General features: G+C 41.3%; 1 long non-coding RNA gene across 1 annotated transcript; it reads left to right on the top strand.

The window, feature by feature from the left end:
- The first annotated feature begins 13163 nt into the window (after positions 1–13163).
- LOC106579711 (uncharacterized) lies at positions 13164–13760 on the top strand. The gene is made up of 2 exons (XR_001322716.2): positions 13164–13448; positions 13577–13760. It is a non-coding gene; the product is annotated as an uncharacterized lncRNA (long non-coding RNA).
- The last annotated feature ends 6212 nt before the right edge of the window (positions 13761–19972 follow it).

Here is a 19972-nt window from a genome sequence, read left to right as displayed (position 1 = left end):
TATTTTAACTTAATATAATACATTAAAATGATTTTGTCTCAAATAAATAATGAAACATGTTCAATTTGGTTTAAATAATACAAAAACACAGTGTTGGATAAGAAAGTAAAAGTGCAACGTGCCATGCAAAAAAAAGCTAACGTTTAAGTTCCTTGCTCAGAACATGAGAACATATGAAAGTTGGTGGTTCCTTTTAACATGAGTTTTCAATATTCCCAGTTAATAAGTTTTACGTTGTAGTTATAGGAATTATAGGACTATTTCTCTCTATACCATTTGTATCTCATATACCTTTGACTATTGGATGTTCTTATAGGCACTATAGTATTGCCAGCCTAATCTCGGGATATAAACTTGAAGTCATAAACAGCGCTGTGCTTCAAGCATTGCGAAGAGCTGCTGGCAAATGCAGGAAAGTGCTGTTTGAATGAATGCTTACGAGTCTGATGCTGCCTACAACTACTGAGTCAGACTGTTCTATCAAATCATAGACTTAATTATAATACGATAAACACACAGAAATACGAGCCTTAGATCATTAATATGGTCAAATATAAATAAATAAAACGTTTATTCTTTCAGTGAAATACGGAACCGTTCCGTATTTTATTGAATGGGTGGCAACCCTAAGTCTAAATATTGCTGTTACATTGCACAACCTTCAATGTTATGTCATAATTATGTAAAATTCTGGCAAATTAGTTCGCGACGAGCAAGGCGGCCCAAACTATTGCATATACCCTGACTCTGCGTGCAATAAACTCAAGAGAAATGACAATTTCCATAGTTAACATTGCCTGCTAACATGAATTTCTTTTAACTAAATATGCAGGTTTAAAAAAATATACTTCTGTGTATTGATTTTAAGAAAGGCATTGATGTTTATGGTTAGGTACATTTGTGCAACGATTGTGCTTTTGTTATATCATCACCCGTTTGGCGAAGTAGGCTGTGATTTGATGATAAATCAACAGGCACCGCATTGATTATATGCAACGCAGGACAAGCTAGTTAACCTAGTAATATCAACCATGTGTAGTTAACTAGTGATTATGTGAAGATTGTTTTTATATAAGATAAGTTTAATGCTAGCTCAAAACTTACCTTGGCTCCTTGCTGCACTCGCGTAACAGATAGTCAGCCTGCCACGCAGTTTCCTCGTGGAATGCAATGTAATCGGCCATAATTGGCATCCAAAAATGCAGATTACCGATTGTTGTGAAAACTTGAAATCGGCCCTAATTAATCATTCATGCCGATTAATCGGTCGACCTCTAGTTAGTAGCCCATGTTCCGCAACCTAATCATTTGGTCACTTTCCCCCCTCATAACTTAGCATACAGTTCTGACTTGGTGGTGCACATGTAGCCTATAGCCTGTTTTAGAGAAAAATGTAATCATCCAATATTGTAAAAGCTTTCATTGTTTGCTTATATGCCCCCTTTATTTATCCTACAGTTCTGACTTGGTGTACAGGGAGAATATTATAAGAACGCTGTACATTTCAAAAGTGATGAACCAATAAATCAAATGTATTTATAAAGCCCTTTTTACATCAGTCAATGCTATACAGAAACCCAGCCTAAAACCCCAAACAGCAAGCAATGCAGATGTAGAAGCACTAATGGTTAGGAAAAATGCCCTAGAAAGGCAAAACCTAGGAAGAAACCTAGAGAGGAACCAGGCTCTGACGGGTGGCCAGTCCTCTTCTGGCTGTGCCGGTTGGAGATTATAACAGCCAAGATGTTAAAATGTTCATAGATTACCAGCAGGGTCAAATACTAATCATCACAGTTGTTGTAGAGGGTGCAACAGGTCAGTACCTCGGGAGTAAATGTCAGTTGGCTTTTCATAGCCGAGCATTCAGAGTTCGAGACAGCAGGTACGGTAGAGAGAGAGCGAGAGAGAGTCGAAAACAGCGGGGCTGGGACAAGGTAGCACGTCCGGTGAACAGGTCAGGGTTCCATAGCTGCAGGCAGAACAGTTGAAACTGGAGCAGCAGCATGACCAGGTGGACTGGGGACAGCAAGGAGTCATCAGGACAGGTAGTCCTGAGGCATGGTCCTAGGGCTCAGGTCCTCCGGGAGGAGAGGAGAGAGAGAGAGAGAGAGAGAGAGAGAATTAGAGGGAGCATACTTAAATTCACACAGGACACGGGATAAGACAGGAGAATTACACCAGATAACAGACTGACCCCAGCCCCCCACACAAACTATTGCAGCATAGATACTGGAGGCTGAGACAGAAGGGGTCGGGAGAAACTGTGGCCCCGTCTGACGATACCCTCGGACAGGACCAACCAGGCAGGATATAACCCCACCCACTTTGCCAAAGCACAGCCCCCACACCACTAGAGGGATATCTGCAAACCACCAACTTACTACCCTGAGACAAAGCTGAGTATAGCCCACAAAAACTTCCCCCACTGCACAAACCAGAGGAGGCGCCAACCCGGACAGGAAGATCACGTCAGTGACTTAATCCACTCAAGTGACGCACCCCTCCTAGGGACAGCATGGAAGAGAACTAGTAAGCCAATTACTCAACCCCCGTAATAGGGTCAGAGGCAGACAATCCCAGTGGAGAAAGGGGAACCGGCCAGGCAGACAGCAAGGGCGGTTCATCGCTCCTGTGCCTTTCCGTTCACCTTCGTACCCCTGGGCCTGACTACACTTAATCATAGGACCTACTGAAGAGATGAGTTCAATAAAGACAAAGGTCGAGACCAGGTCCTTCGCTGTTTTATTTGAAACGACTGTACAACCATCAAGATTGTCAGATCCAACAGAAGATCTTTGTTTCTTGAGACCTAGAACAAGCATCTCTGTTTTGTCTGAATTTAAAATTTAAAAAATTGCTGCCATCCACCTCCTTATGTCTGAAACACAGGCTTCCAGGGAGGGCAATTTTGGGGCTTCACCATGTTGAATCGAAATGTACAGCTGTGTATCGCCCGCATAGCAGTGAAAGTTGTCATTCGGAAACAATGTTATCACCAAGAGGTAAAATTTATAGTAAAAATATATAGTGGTGGTCCTAAAATGGAACCTTGAGGAACACTGAAACTTACAATTGAGTTGTCAGAGGACAAACCATCAACAGACACGAACTGATATCGTTCCGAAATATCTAAATCATGCCAGAACTTTTCCATGTAGACCAATTAGGGATTCCAATCTCTCCAAATGAACGTGGTGATTGGTGATTGATAGTGTCAAAAGCAGCACTAAGGTCTAGGAGCACGAGGACCGATGCAGAGCCTTGGTCTGACGCCATTTAAAGGTCATTGAACAAATAGTTATTGACTACGTCCGTCCTAGCTCGCTCATTAATGTCTTAATCAAAATTACGGATTGTCTCTTATTCGCTCGTCGTCCCCTTATGCCATAGTTTGTACATCTCAATTGTCAGTAGAAACCACATTTGTTTAAGCAAGTCAGCCATATCAGCTATGTTTTTTTAAAAGGCAGTAAATTAGGCTGAATGAACTGTTTCGCTGCCAGACAAGACTCCACTGATAGCCAGGTGTAGCAGTGGTAAGGATTCACTCCATGGTGCTGAAAAGAAAGCTCTGCTGTTGGGGCAGCTTTATGTAGGCCCTAACAGTTTGTCACTGTTATAGTGCAATTAATGTATTGTTTTAGTGCTGTGTAGTGGCTTTGCTGGCATGCATAAAAAAGTTTGCCCCACCAAGATTTACATGCTAAAATCGCCACTGTGTGACGAGATCCTGAGGCCCATTGTTGTGCCATTCATTTGCCATTACCACCTCATGTTTCAACATGATAAAGCACGGCCACATGTCGCAAGGATCTGTACACAATTCCTGGAAGCTGAAAATGTCCCAGTTCATCCATGGCCTGCATACTCACCAGACATGTCACCCACTGAGCATGTTTGGGATGCTCTGGATCTGGGCCATCACCCAAGTTTCATAAAGTTTGGGGCTCAGTCCTGAAGACCAGGGGCAGAGGAGTTTGTGGGTCAGAGGAAAAAAGGGCCTTTTCTAAAATAATTTCCTGAAATTCTACGTCATTTTACCTAACTGGACACATTACAATAATATATTTTTATTCCAAGCAAATGACAAGAATGACAAGCTACTCCGACATTCACATACTGAGATCAACAAAATGAAGGACCCATGTCTTAAATGCAATCAATAGCGTAGGCAAATGAAAAGAGTGGGTACACAGATTTTAGGCCTACAATATGAGGAAATCCATGTCCACCAACTTGCCAGTGGCATTCACCTATTCAGACTTTTTCCCCAATTGTATTTTGAAATATTGCAAAATACCTTCTAGCTGCTGCCTGCTGTTCATTGACATCCACAACTCAACAATCAGCTGTTTTATATTTGTCGTGTGAAATGCCCAATTGCAGGATTCCCGACTGTAGACTAGGCCTATGTGCTCATTATGTGACAAAACACAATCTACAGCATTTAAAAAAGCTATTGATCCTATGTGGCTAAATTATGCTGGTGTAGTATTTTCAATGATTTAATTTATTTATAGAGACAGTAGTAATTATATCATTTGGTAAATGTATTTCAATTTACAGTGGAAGTCGGAAGTTTACATACACTTAGGTTGGAGTCATTAAAACTCGTTTTTCAACCACTCCACAAATTTCTTGTTAAATCAAATCAAATTTATTTATATAGCCCTTCTTACATCAGCTGATATCTCAAAGTGCTGTACAGAAGCCCAGCCTAAAACCCCAAACAGCAAGCAATGCAGGTGTAGAAGCACGGTGGCTAGGAAAAACTCCCTGTTAACAAACTATAGTTTTGGCAAGTCGGTTAGGACATCTACTTTGTGCATGACAAGTAATTTTTCCAATAATTGTTTACAGACAGATTATTTCGCTGTATCACAATTCCAGTGGGTCAGAGTTGACTGTGCCTTTAAAAAGTTTGGAAAATTCCAGAACATGTCATGGATTTAGAAGCTTTTGATAGGCTAATTGACATAATGTGAGTCAATTGGAGATGTACCTGTGGATGTATTTCAAGGCCTACCTTCAAACTCAGTGCCTCTTTGCTTGACATCATGGGAAAATCAAAAGAAATCAGCCAATAAATAAAATTGTAGACCTCCACAAGTCTGGTTCATCCTTGGGAGCAATTTCCAAATGCCTGAAGGTACCACGTTCATCTGTACAAACAATAGCACGCAAGTATAAACACCATGGGACCACGCAGCTGTCATACCGCTCTGGAAGGTGACACGTTCTGTCTCCTAGAGATGAACGTACTTTGGTGCGAAAAGTGCAAATCAATCCTAGAACAACACCAAAGGACCTTGTGAAGATGCTGGAGGAAACCGATACAAAAGTATCTTTACCCATAGTAAAACGAGTCCTATATCGACATAACCTGAAAGGCCGCTCAGCAAGGAAGAAGCCACTGCTCCAAAACTGCCATAAAAACTACGGTTTGCAACTGCACATGGGGACAAAGATCGTACTTTTTGGAGAAATGTCCTCTGGTCTGATGAAACAAAAATAGAACTGTTTGGCCATAATGACCATCGTTATGTTTGGAGGAAAAGGGGAACGCTTGCAAGCCGAAAAACACCATTCCAACCATGAAGCACAGGGTTGGCAGCATCATTTGTGGGGGTGCTTTGCTGCAGGAGGGACTGATGCACTTCACAAAATAGATGGCATCATGAGGCAGGAAAATTATGTGGATATATTGAAGCAACATCTCAAGACATCATTCAGGAAGTTAAAGCTTGGTCGCAAATGGGTCTTCCAAATGGACAATGACCCCAAGCATACTTCCAAAGTTCTGGCAAAATGGCTTAAGGACAACAATGTCATGGTATTGGAGTGGCCATCACAAAGCCCTGACCTCAATGCTATAGAAAATGTGGGCAGAACTGAAAAAGCGTGTGCGAGCAAGGAAGCCTACAAACCTGACTCAGTTACACCAGCTCTGTCAGGAGGAATGGGCCAAAATTTACCCAACTTATTGTGAGAAGCTTGTGGAAGGCTACCCGAAATGTTTGACCCAAGTTAAACAATTTAAAGGCAATGCTACCAAATACTAATTGAGTGCATGTAAACTTCTGACCCACTGGGGATGTGATGAAAGAAATAAAATGCTGAAATAAATCACTCTATTATTCTGACATTTCACATTCTTAAAATAAAAGTGGTGATCCTAACTGACCTAAGACAGGGAATTTTTACTATGATTAAATATCAGGAACTGTGAAAAACTGAGTTTAAATGTATTTGGCTAAGGTGTATGTAAACTTCTGACTTCAACTGTATCTGCAGCAATTCCAGCACCGCTTCCTGCAGCACTTTTTTCTTCCATGCGCTGTGCCTTTCCCAATGATAAATAAATTAAATCAACACTTATTAATTCATTAAATCGATTGTAGGCCTTATGACCTTTTTAAACAATATGTCAAATTACTTGAATCGCCTATGGGAAAGTGTACAAATGTTTATTCGCATCAGTAGGCTAAGTGACTGAAATGCATCAGAAAAGTATTGGAAAGTTCAGGAAAACATCGGGAAAGCTCATCGGGTAGGCTAGAGGCCTAATGTGTGTGTGTGTGTGTGTGTGTGTGTGTGTGTGTGTGTGTGTGTGTGTGTGTGTGTGTGTATAGAGAAGATCTGCATTGCTTTCAATTGATAAACTCATGAGCTCTTTCTCACCTCAACTTAGCTAACATTTCCCAGCCTTATTGTAACCAAATATCCAAACGGAGATTCAGTGAAAACAAAAATCTGACTTTGATTTATTTATCAAGCTGCTCGTCTCATAGCAGCGCAATGAAGGTGTCCCAGTGCTGGAATTATCAGTTGACCACACGTCATAATTGCTTTACATTTATAACAATTTCTGTAGTGCTATTTTTTTTTTTAGGTAGCCTACAGGAGCACCATTTTTATTATTATTAAGCCATCATTTCTGAATGAAAGTTGGTACTGACATGAAGCCTATTGTATAAAATAATTTTTGAATATACATACAATGCATCTTCCAAATTGCGGGATAGCCACTTACAGTATGTGTAGGCAAAAGGAAAATATTTTTTTGAATGCCCAGAGTCACGTCAGGTGGAAACCGGGCACCGCTCATCACCTGGCCAATACCATCCCTACGGTGAAGCATCGTGGTGTTAGCATCATGCTGTGGGGATGTTTTTCAGTTTCAGGGACTGGGAGACTAGTCAGGATCGAGGCAAAGATGAATGGAGCAAAGTACAGAGATCCTTCATGAAAATCTGCTCCAGAGCACTAAGGACCTCAAACTGGGGGGAAGGTTCACCTTCCAACAGGACAATGACCCTAAGCACACAGCCAAGACAACGCAGGAGTGGCCCAGCCAGAGCCCAGACTTGAACCTGATTGGACATTTCTGGAGACCTGAAAAAATATGTGCAGCGACGCTCCCCATCCAACCTGACAGAGCTTGAGAGGATCTGCAGGGAATGGGAGAAACGCCCCAAATACAGGTGTGCCAAGCGTGTAGACCGACCAGCTCGATTTGGTCTTATGTAGCAAAATGTGAAATTGTGTTTTTTTTACATTGGATAAAAGTAGAGACTCTGAGTTTCAAAATGGTATATCATATACTACAGTTGAGGAAAAATGAGAAAGTAATTCTGCTTTGAATGTTGATCACCTTATAACCCAAGTTTTGAGAAAATGTTTTATTAAACATACTGGAGAGCTCTTCTTTGTCTACACCCAGCATAGTTCACACCCTCTTAAGCCTTAGCCCCACCCATCTCTTTAAGGATTCACATGTCAAATCAAATCAAAGTTTATTTGTCATGTGCGCCAAATACAACAGGTGTAGACCTTACAGTGAAATGCTTACTTACAGGCTCTAACCAATAGTGCAAAAAAGGTATTAGGTGAACAATAGGTAAGTAAAGAAATAAAACAGTAAAATACAGTAGCGAGGCTATAAAAGTAGCGAGGCTACATACAGACACCGGTTAGTCAGGCTGATTGAGGTAGTATGTACATGTAGGTATGGTTAAAGTGACTATGCATATATGATGAACAGAGAGTAGCAGTAGCGTAAAAGAGGGGTTGGCGGGTCGTGGGACACAATGCAGATAGCCCGGTTAGCCAATGTGCGGGAGCACTGGTTGGTCAGCCCAATTGAGGTAGTATGTACATGAATGTATAGTTAAAGTGACTATGCATATATGATAAACAGAGAGTAGCAGCAGCGTAAAAAGAGGGGTTGGGGGCGAACACAATGCAAATAGTCCGGGTAGCCATTTGATTACCTGTTCAGGAGTCTTATGGCTTGAGGGTAAAAACTGTTGAGAAGCCTTTTTGTCCTAGACTTGGCCATGCGGTAGTAGAGGGAACAGTCTATGACTGGGGTGGCTGGGGTCTTTGACAATTTTTAGGGCCTTCCTCTTACACCGCCTGGTGTAGAGGTCCTGGATGGCAGGCAGCTTAGCCCCAGTGATGTACTGGGCCGTACGCACTACCCTCTGTAGTGCCTTGCGGTCAGAGGCCGAGCAATTGCCGTACCAGGTAGTGATGCAACCAGTCAGGATGCTCTCGATGTTGCAGCTGTAGAACCTTTTGAGGATCTCAGGACCCATGCCAAATCTTCTTAGTTTCCTGAGGGGGAATAGGCTTTGTCGTGCCCTCTGCACAACTGTCTTGGTGTGTTTGAACCATTCTAGTTTGTTGTTGATGTGGACACCAAGGAACTTGAAGCTCTCAACCTGCTCCACTACAGCCCCGTCGATGTGAGGCCATGTACTAAACAACCAAGGATTTCAGGACTAAAGGTTGGTTTATATTACGTCTATCAACAGTTGTCCCATTGACAAACATTCTATTGTCGTCCGATATCAAACTTGTCATTATGAAAAAGTATAAACACAAAAACTACAGGGTGAATGACATCAGCAGCCTGGTGGTCCAAAATAGCTTAACTGGTGTATTTTAACACCAATAAACCCATATGCTTAAAAAATATATTTAGTATAGGTCAATCTAGCAAACCAGGCAACTAAAAGTAACTTTCTAAACAATGTTTTGGTTCGTTTCCAGCTTGTTAGCTAGCTAGCTAATGTCAAGTTAGCTGGCTAGCCAGTTCAAATAAATGACCATATCATATAGCTGACAAAGTTTTCACTTTAGCACATTTGTATTCATTATTACAGGAAAATAAACTCACTTCAAGATCATTATTTACAAGTTAATGGCAAGCCAATTACAGAAAATAGCTTACAGTTGTGAGTGTGATGAAATAAAAGCAGGGCAATCTACTGGAGAATCTTAGAACTTGGCCTAACGTTTATATCCTAATTTGACTTTGGTGCAAGTCATGTTGTTCTTCACATTACTGTCTCTGGTAAACACATACTGTATCAAATAAAATCAACATTTATTTGTCACATGCACAGGATACAGAAGGTGTAAAGAGTACAGTGAAATTGTTGATTGCATAGTGGAGTCTTTTGTTTAGACATGTAGCTAGCTAGCTAGCCAAACAATGAACCATAATCCCAACTCATAACGTTACTACCCTGCATGAATCGGCAGGTAGCGAACCAACCAGGTTCAATGTTTGCAAGCTAGCTGACAGACTATAACTAGCAATGCAAATGGCTCTGAGATACAAATATTACTGCACAGATCATACAAGTAACGTTAGCTAGCGAGCCAGCCAGCTAACATTAGCTAGCTAGCTAACAGTATGCTTTAACTTGAAATGAAAACGACTTTCACTAAATTAGAAACTTATATCTGAAAATGTAGCTAGATAGACTTTTACCCGTACACATGGATGGACGCTTCTCCCTCTCTGTCACAGATGCAATGGTTGCCAATAGTTTGAAGATGTAATCCGGAGAAAGGTGTTTTATACAACAGCCTTCTGTGTGTTCTCTTTTCGACTCCCTCTGCATATTTGCAATCAAAACGCCAGAATTTTCTCCATGTCCATAGCTGTCATACTCAAATTCTACCGGGCATTCCACTGATTTCAAAACTCAGTCCTGCAGAAAGTGGAGAGCAACACTTTTGCAGTTCTACGTGATCTTTAAAAAAATAAAAATAAACGTGTTAGAAAGGATTACCTACACATACCGTAATTTCCGGATTATTAAGCGCACCTGAATATAAGCCGCACCCACTGAATTTAAAAATAATATTATTTTGAACATAAATAAGCCGCACATGTCTATAAGCCACAGGTGCCTACCGGTACATTGAAACAAATGAACTTTACACAGGCTTTAACGAAACACGGCTTGTAACAAAAATAAATAGGCTTTAACGAAACACAGCTTGTAACAAAAAATAGAAAATTAGCAGTAAGCTTTAGTTGTCTTTTTGCACTGAGTCAATTCCTCACGCTGCTGTTTCCAACGTCTTATCATCGACTCATTAACACAGGTGTGAGTGTTGACGAGGACAAGGCTGGAGATCACTCTGTCATGCTGATTGAGTTCGAGTAACAGACTGAAAGCTTCAACAGGAGGGTGGTGCATGGAATCATTGTTCTTCCTCTGTCAATCATGGTTACCTGCAAGGAAACACGTGCCGTCATCATTGCTTTGCACAAAAAGGGCTTCACAGGCAAGGATATTGCTGCCAGTAAGATTGCACCTAAATCAACCATTTATCGGATCATCAAGAACTTCAAGGAGAGCGGTGCAATTGTTGTGAAGAAGGCTTCATGGCACCCAAGAAAGTCCAGCAAGTGCCAGGACCGTCTCCTAAAGTTGATTCAGCTGTGGGATTGGGGCACCACCAGTACAGAGCTTGCTCAGGAATGGCAGCAAGCAGGTGTGAGTGCATCTGCACGCACAGTGAGGCGAAGACTTTTAGAGGATGGCCTGGTGTCAAGAAGGGCAGCAAAGAAGCCACTTCTCTCCAGGAAAAACATCAGGGACAGACTGATATTCTGCTAAAGGTACAGGGATTGAACTGCTGAGGACTGGGGTAAAGTCATTTTCTCTGAATCCCCTTTCCGATTGTTTGGGGCATGTGGGAAAAAAGCTTGTCCGGAGAAGACAAGGTGAGCGCTACCATCAGTCCTGTGTCATGCCAACAGTAAAGCATCCTGAGACCATTCATGTGTGGGGTTGCTTCTCAGCCGAGGGAGTGGGATCACTCACAATTTTGCCTAGGAACACAGCCATGAATAAAGAATGGTATCAACACATCCTTCGAGAGCAACTTCTCCCAACCATACATGAACAGTTTGGTGACGAACAATACCTTTTCCAGCATGATGGCACCTTGCCATAAGGCAAAAGTGATAACTAAGTGGCTCGGGGAACAAAACATCAATATTTTGGGTCCATGGCCAGGAAACTCCCCAGACCATAATCCCATTGAGAACTTGTGGTCAATCCTCAAGAGGCGGGTGGACAAACAAAACCCCACAAATTCTGATAAACTCCAAGCATTGATTATGCAATAATGGGCTGCCATCAGTCAGGATGTGGCCCAGAAGTTAATTGACAGCATTGCAATTGGTCTTGAAAAAGAAAGGTCAACACTGCAAATATTGACTCTGCATCAACTTCATGTAATTGTCAATAAAAGCCTTTGACACCTATGAAATGCTTGTTATTATAATTCAGTATTCCATAGTAACATCTGACAAAAATATCTAAAGACACTTAAGCAGCAAACTTTGTGGAAATTAATATTTGTCATTCTCAAACCATTTTGCCACGACTGTACATAGCTTCAACAAACAGCAGTTCCCATGCTTTATTGAAGTCAAAGCTAAGCATCTGGTCATTACAAGAATTCTACAAGGGTCGTTTTCAGAACAAACAAAATATTGTAGAAAGAGAAATCCCTTCTGTCTGAGTGGCATGATGATGATGATGCAGTTCTCCAAACCCCATCCAGAACACCAATTGTGTACCAAGTAATCTTTGGCATATGGACGGTGGGAGTTCGGTCTGTTTTAAGTTCTCTTGTCAGGAATACAGTCACCGTAACGCAGTCGAAATGCCTGGTGCTTCTTCAGTGGGAGGAAGACTGCTAAATAACAATGTTCCATTTCAACTGTAAGCAATGATGTTCCAAATTGAATAGACATTTAGTTTGGGGGAGTATACAGTGTATTTGGAAAGTATTCAGACCCCTTCACTTTTCCACATTTTGTTACATTACAGCCTTATTCTAAAATGGATTAAATAGTTTCCCCCCCCTCAATCTACACAAAATACCCCATAATGACAAAGCAAAAACAGGTTTTGAGACATTTTTGCAAATGTATAAAAATAACAACTGAAATATCACATTTGTGACTTGTTTCAGGAAACTAGGTGTATGTCACACGTCACTACTTCACAGGAGAGGCATTTGAACTTAAAAATGTTTTAAATCAAAATGTGTTTTTGTCAGATGCCTTCTGGAACATTAACTTTCATGTGCCTTAATAACAAACTTGTATGCCATCTGTAAATACAAATAAAATTGTTAAATTACAAGCCTAGTTGGTTTAGCCACAGAAAAAGGGAGCAACCTTCCCTCTAGCCATGATTGGCTGAGATAATGGATGGGCTGGACATGCCGAGAGAGAGGAGTTCGGATTGGTCTGCCATGTAGCACGCGTCTGTCTATAACATGAGCTGGTCAGTACCGTAAATTCTGGACTATAAGCCGCAACTTTTTTCCCAGGCTTTGAACCTCGCGGCTTAAACAATGACGCGGCTAATATATGGATTTTTCCCGCTTTCAATTTTAAAAAAAATAAACAGAAGCTTTCATTAGACCAATGAAATTGCCGAACGGGTTAAGGTCAAACAACTTTTTTGTCTACTGTTTAAATTAAAAATTGAGCACTCTCAAACTTCCCATCATTCTGATTACGGTAGTCAGTTGTCACCCTCATCATGGCAAAGACACGGCGAAATGCATATGATGCAGCTTTCAAGTTGAAGGCGATTGATCTGGCTGTTGGAAAAGGAAATAGAGCTGCTGCACGGGAGCTTGGTCTTAACGAGAGAATCACTGACATGAGGTCAGCTGGTCCTTTTGTGGCAGGGCTGAAATGCAGTGGAAATGTTTTGGGGGGATTCCGTTCATTTGCATGGCAAAGAGGGACTTTGTAATTAATTGTAATTAATCTGATCACTCTTCATAACATTCTGGAGTATATGCAAATTTCCATCATACAAACTGAGGCAGCAGACTTTGTGAAAATTAATATTTGTGTCATTCTCAAAACTTTTGGCCACGACTGTACTGTAGACAAGTGAGCTTTTGCTCATCTAGGACAATGTATTGATAGTTATGCTTTGTGTGTTGATAGTGAGACTAGAAAATAACTGCTAAAACAGCTGATATGATTTTTACTCAACTTAGTATTTTTGTTTTCTCTTTGCTGCAGAACAGTGACATAGAGCCTGAGGATTCCCCAATCCCTAAAATGTCTCCCAAGAGGAAAATAAATCTCATGCATTATTCATGTAAGTGCCACAAGTGTTTGAGTTAGCAGAAATGTTATATTTGAAAATTCTTAGACGTTTCCTTGAAGTATTGTGCGCCACACTTGAATTGTATTATTCTAATGTTTCTCTTTAATTTGTTCACACAGAACAATTTAGTGGCCAAGCCCACAGCAATTTCAGTTTCCACCACATCAACAGTAACACCAAGAGTGGAGTGCTTCACAGCGTGCAGGAACCTGTTTGGTCACTGGGTCCCGGAAGCGTATTGTGGTGTCTAGTGCTGATTAGCGAACCAATAATGACACTTAAAATAAATTCCTTGCTCCTTGACTTAACTGTGTTCTCTCATTCAATAATTACCAATACAGGAATGACTTTGTTGTGGCATTAGTCAACATATAAAGGCTGTGTGCATACAGCAGTATGAAATCATTTTTAAGTATAGCAGAATCAAATCAAGGTTTCCTCCAGTATATGCTGCTGCTGTTATATTAGTCAGCTGTAATCAGGGGCGCAACTTTGGCTTTAGAAGTGGGGGGGACATAACCTGGCGGGGTGTCTGGGGGTCCTCAGTCAGAATTTTTTGGGCATTCAAACCTAATTTCCTGCATTTCTAAAAAATCTAATTTGACTCTTCTGAACATTTTGGGGTCACTTTTATTGTTAATAAGAATTGAATATGTTCAGGGCCTAAATGTAATGCCCGCCACCTACCAAATGCAGGTAGATTTTGGCATTGGCGGATACAATGTCTATTTCAGTAGTCAACGGAGGTCAGGGCTCCACAGTGCAAGCATTTCACTCGCGTTTGTGAAATGTACTTTTTCGTCCACCAGCCACTGTGGCAGGTAGATTTAAAAATGTATCAGCCACTCAGATTTTTTTACCAGCCAAAACTAATTTTTTCCTCTAAAATTACACCAACTCTTTTCTTTTTGCTGAGCATGCTTTGTTTCTAAAGCAATAAATGTATTACTAGTAAGAAGTAATATAGTATATTGTTTAATTTATTGTGGCCTGAGTCTTTTAACCAAAATATCACAGATGAGACAAATGTTCACCTGCACTTTAACTTCATCGTCATTGTTTGATTTTAAGTATAGAGCCAAAGATAGGAGTAAAATGCTTCGATGTAATTCAAATCATAGACCTAATTGTACTGTAGAGCTCTTTTTACTTGCACACAATATAGCTGGATCACTCCGTCCTGCGTCTAGGGGTCCACTGCCCTGCAGCGCCCCAACACATTCCATTCAGCTTAAGGATCTTAATGAACCATTCATTATTGGTTTCAGATGTGTTAGGCCAAGGCTAGAGTGACAACCAACAGTACGGCAGACCCCTAGGGCCAGGACTGAGCAACCTAGCAGCTAAGGAACGCCTAAATAGGTATCACCCCTGATGTGGCCATGTTTTCAATACAGACTCTTTTTGTCGTACAGTATTCCATATAACGCATCCAGACTTTATGAAAGTTGCATAGTATACCCTTAATCTTGTAATAAATCAAATCTAGTGATCCCTAACTTAACATCCACTGTGGGAGGATAACCACCATCCAATTAATGGCAATGCATTTCTTAGCCGCTATAAATGCTAGGTTACACAGTTTCTTCTGATAACAGTCTCCAGTATCAACATTTCCAAGCAAACAAAAACAAGGGAGAATCTGTAGACATGCTGAGATAAAATAACATACTCTTTGCCAGAATTCAGCCATCCTTCACAATAGCATAACATATTGAAATGTCGCCATTTGGATTTTACACCTCCAGCATAGGAACTACTTCTAAATGCATGATGTTCAGTTTCACTGGCATATAGTACCTTCTATGGATGGTATTAAACTGCAGTAATATGTCTGAGATGATATCAACATGACTGGGCATTCTAACATCTGAATCCATTCATCATCATCATCATCATCAGTTGTGTCTCCCAGGTCTTCCTCACATTTTTGTTTTACATGTTTTGTGTCAACAGGGAAAAGACTGTCAATCCTTGACACCGTTTGGAAATCAACTTTGGAGGTTTGTCAGACTGCCTTAAAATAGTTTCCCTGGGGAATAGAATCAATGGTTCAATAATTGAAATGACCATTATTCCCAGATCCCAGGCTGTAACTTTAAACTGCTGTCCTGTAGGTACTGTAGGTCTACCCATCAATTCAAGATGGAACTTTGTATCATTCACTGATTGTTATAATATACTGCAAAATTCACCTGAGCTCCGTAGACTAGTCTTGCCTGGCTGTCTGACCTTGCAGAGACACCTGTCACCATTTGATCCTGCTAAGACATGATGAGCAGTGTTATGTACTGACTGTGCACCATGACAGTGAAGCCTGTAGAGCTGTTCATACCGTGTCAGTGTGAAAAGTAGGAAATTAGCTAGGGAAACTGATATTACGTTGCTATACTGACTGTGAATGGAGCAAAAACAATATCGAGCTACAATCATACATCAACTGGCAAAAACGAGCCAAGTTAATTTACTTCTTTTGAAACAGGACAAAACATTTCATTACACACAAGCTGTTAGACACTGCTACCTGACAGATAGCTAGAGGCTAGAACTGAACTGGCTGTGGTATCTACTAACTAGCTAGCTAGTTTATTCACTTCACACTGAACTTTGTGAGGGGATGAAACACTAGCTAACGTTATATGTCAGTTACACTACTAGCTCAGCATTGGGAATAAATACTTTTTTTAGTTAAGTCAAACAGCAGTTACCATGCCAGCTACATCAGTCAAATACAGAGTAGCTAGTAGCTCTGCTTGCTTTTACAACTCAGAGAAGAAGAAAAAAAACACAGTGCAAACAGAGGCAACTGTTGTCTATGTGGTGTCCGCGCGACCCTAATTCCAGGCGGCTGAAACCACCAAACAGCCTACCTGACCGCTCTGAGGAGTCTGCATGGTCCTAAAGCACACCGATGCCGCCTTTTGTCTTTCACAATGCAATGATAAAACGGGGGGGGGCAAAAATGAAATTTCTGAATGTGGGGATGTCATGCTCCCTCAGAGTGAAAGTTGCACCCCTGGCTGTGATGCACATGTTGACCACATAGTGTCAGAGTTGCACCACTGAAGTGAGGGCTGCAGTTCTGATTCCTAAACACTTCAAGAGATGAGTGACACTGACAACTAGTTTAGTGATGGAATGTTTTTGGGTGGTTAAAGCCAATCGAATTTAAGTAATTGATTGGGGGACAATGGCTATGTTAGTGATTTGAGGTCTGAATTGGACCCCCTGTAAAAAACAACTACATAGCACCTACCTTCTTGTCATAGCACCTACCTTCAACATGGCCACCTCATGTTTAGTGGTTTTAATGAATGATTTACTCAGGCTCAGATTTCAGTGTAATAAACTTGCCATACATCATCCAGAAGTCACAGCCACACTCATAGAGCAGTATTTGTGAAGGTGGGGTTTGGTTTTGGCGGGTGAGTTAAACTCTTTGTTCAGGGAGAGGAGAGAACTCAGACAGGTGCCAAATGTCTGCTAACACATGACTGAGCTTTTTTTGAACATGTTCTCTCCTGAGTTACCTGATCTAACCCAAAGTGTCATTATGTCTCGTAAAACTGTCTAGTAGTCAGATACATTTTACCTGAGACTCAGTAAGCCTATTATTATGACAAGATCTTGGCGTATGTGTAAATTTAACTGATTCATTTACCATAAACTGTGATTTCCTGTTTTATCACTGGGGGAGTAATAAATTAAACTGCAATCCCATGGCTTGAGGTTTGAATCTGATATTCCCATGTCATGCCACACAATCAAAGATGCCACACAAAGACCCTATATTGTTCAATACAGTACATGCTTAGCAACTGTCTTATCTCTATGAAAATGTAAGATTGATCACCACACCTTTGTCCCGGGATGGTATGTTGGTGGTTGGAGATATCCCTCCAGTGGTGTGGAGGCTGTGCTTTGGCAAAGTGGGTGGGGTTATTGCCTACCTGTTTGGCCCTGTCCGGGGGTTTCATCCGATGGGGCCACAGTGTCTCCTGACCCCTCCAGTCTCAGCCTCCAGTATTTATGCTGCAGTAGTTTATGTGTCGGGGGGCTAGGGTCAGTCTGTCACATCTGGAGTATTTCTCATGTCTTTTCCGGTGTCCTGTGTGAATTTAATTATGCTCTCTAATTCTCTCTTTCTCTTTCTTTCTTTCTCTCTCTCGGAGGACCTGAGCCCTAGGACCATGCCTCAGGACTACCTGGCTTGATGACTTCTTGCTGTCCCCAGTTCACCTGGCCGTGCTGCTGCTCCAGTTCCAACTGTTCTGCCTGCAGCTATGGAACCCTGACCTGTTCACCGGACGTGCTACCTGTCCCAGACCTGCTGTCCCAGACCTGCTGGAACCCTGACCTATTGCTACCTGTCCCAGACCTGCTGTTTTCAACTCTCTAGAGACAGCAGGAGCGGTAGAGATACTCTCAAAGATCGGCTATGAAAAAGCCAACTGACACTTACTCTTGTGTTACTGACTGTTGCACCCTCGACAACTACTATGATTATTATTATTTGACTATGCTGGTCATTTATGAACATTTGAACATCTAGGCCATGTGCTGTTATAATCTCCACCCGGCACAGCCAGAAGAGGACTGGCCACCCCTCATAGCCTGGTTCCTCTCTAGGTTTCTTCCTAGGTTTTGGCCTTTCTAGGGAGTTTTTCCTAGCCACCGTGCTTCTACACCTGCATTGCTTGCTGTTTGGGGTTTTAGGCTGGGTTTCTGTACAGCACTTTGAGATATCACCTGATGTAAGAAGGGCTATATAAATACATTTGATTTGATTTCAATATCAATGTCATTGTGCATAGTCTCAAACAAATCACAATAATTTGTCATTTCATCAGATGAGGAGGCGGAAAGGCAGGTCTAACTTGTCATTGTTGTGTGTCTAGAGGATTCCTCATGCACAAGGATTTTCTTATATCATTACTTTTATACACATAAATTACTGCATAACGAGCAAGCGTTCAGGCAGGAGTAATGCAATCAGCCACACCTCAGGACAGATATTCTCCCTTCTGTCTTTTTACATGACATGAGGGTATTTTCTCTCCTCTGATTGTATGATCTGGCCACAAAGGAGCTACAGTCTATAAGGGCTAGATTCAATCAGATCAAGGGTTTACCGGCGATAGCAGACACACGCATAGCAGATGTTTTGGCAGCTTTGGAGGTGAAACTGCGTTTGCGCTGTCAAAAATGGCTGAGCAGCTGCTCTTGTGATCATTGTCATGAAGCCACACCCGACCCACTGGCATTAGAAGTTCAGAACAAGAAAGTGTAGGCTATATAGAAATAATGACGCTCAAATTGAGAAATCATAAAAATGAGCATTTCTATCTTCCTAATGGAGGTGTAGATTACATCTCACATTCCAGTGTTCCAACTTGTAAACAAGGCTGTATTTCTGTTAATGCAACTCCATGCAGCCAATGGCAATGTCCACTTTAGGTATAATGCCCGGAGCCACTTGTGGATTTAACAGCTCTAACACAGTTCCACCTCCTCCACCATCAAAATAACCGCTATGCAGATGTCGGCTAAAGCGGATCTGATTGAATAGAGCCCTAAATCGGGAACATTCTGGCAATACCACAAAAAGTGTCGTTACACATCTTTAGGAGAGAAAAAAACTAGTGTTTACAGCAGGACATAAAGGATTACATTGTGTGTGGAACACAGAATGCCTTTTCAGTTTGTCGTGAGAAAAATGCTAAAAGTCTCCCCTTGCGGGCAAACTTTATTTGATATTTAATTTTCTATCCTACTAGGGATACCAAGCATCTATTTGGGTAAATCACATGAATTAGATTTTCATTCAAAACACCTAGCCCTGTACCATATACGGGTATTAACAATAGAGTTATCACTGTGTAACAGATTTCCAATTGATACACGCTCTTATCTAATCAATCTTCAAAGAGAATAACTTCCAACAACAGCCGTTTGGCTAACCCATCACATTCTCTTGTAATTGTACGAGGAAAAAGCTTGTTCATGTGATCTCTCTGATGGAAAAACATGACACGGTATCTGTAGGTCATTGCCTGCTCATCAGGCACATGATTGTGGATAGGCCCAATAGTGAAAAGGGAGAGGAAATACCTATAAAATGTATGGTGCTGCCCATTTAAGACCACTAAAGATAACTGCCAAAGGTGGCTCTCCATGAGGCTAAAATGCAAAGCACTATCATAGTTCTATAGCCTTAAATGTAACCTGGTTATTTCATGTTTTGTAGTATTTATTTCCTTTACATCACGTGTCAAACTCATTCCACAGAGGGACGAGTGTCTGCGGGTTCTCTCCTCCCTTGTACGTGATTGATGAATTAAGGTCACTTATTAGTAAGGAACTCCGTCACCTGGTTGTCTAGGTCTTAATTGAAAGGAAAAAACAAAAACCAGACATTAGGCCCTCCATGAAATGAGTTTGACACCCCTGCTTTACATCTTCAGCCAATATCCTCAGGCTGATCAGAGGATAATCCAAAAGAAACAACCCTCACC

This window comes from Salmo salar, chromosome ssa01, assembly GCF_905237065.1.
Source record: "Salmo salar chromosome ssa01, Ssal_v3.1, whole genome shotgun sequence".
NCBI lineage: Eukaryota > Metazoa > Chordata > Actinopteri > Salmoniformes > Salmonidae > Salmo > Salmo salar.
Note: the sequence above shows the minus strand (reverse complement) of the source record. Positions and strands in the feature narration are given on the sequence as shown.